The sequence below is a fragment of the Triticum dicoccoides genome, chromosome 2B (genome assembly GCF_002162155.2).
Source record: "Triticum dicoccoides isolate Atlit2015 ecotype Zavitan chromosome 2B, WEW_v2.0, whole genome shotgun sequence".
NCBI classification, from domain to species: Eukaryota; Viridiplantae; Streptophyta; class Magnoliopsida; order Poales; family Poaceae; genus Triticum; species Triticum dicoccoides.
Window position 1 is genome coordinate 708,777,132 of NC_041383.1, and position 544 is coordinate 708,777,675.

The following is a 544-nucleotide window of genomic DNA, read 5'->3' on the forward strand; positions in this document are numbered from 1 at the left end:
ACAATTATATATGATGTTTTTCATAACAATATCGAAAAATATATGACCTAGCTAATAATTCACAAATATAAGACCCCGTCGGCCCCGGGGGGTCGGGTGTCGGGGTCAGGGGTCAGGGTGTGGAGTCGGGGTCGGGGTGTTGGAGTCAGGGGGTCGGGGTGTCGGGGTTGGGGTGTCGTGGTCAGGGGGGTCAGGGGGTCGGGGTGTGGTGTCGGGGTCAAGGGGTCGGGGTGTTTCCTTCTATCCTTCTTCTTCTTTCTTTCTCTTCTTATTCTTCTTTCCTTTCTTCTTCTTCTTCTTTCACCTTTTTCTACTTTTTTTTACTTCTTTTCGTTTCTTCTTTCCTTCTTCTTCTACTTCTACTTCTTTTCTTCTTCTTCTTTTTTCATCTTTTTTCTACTTCTTTTCTTTTCTTCCTTTCTTCTTCTTCTACTTCTTTTCTTCTTTTTCTTTTTTCATGTTTTTTCTACTTCTTTTCTTTTCTTCTTGTTCTACTTCTTCTACTACTTCTACTTCTTCTAATTCTTTTCTAACACTAACACTA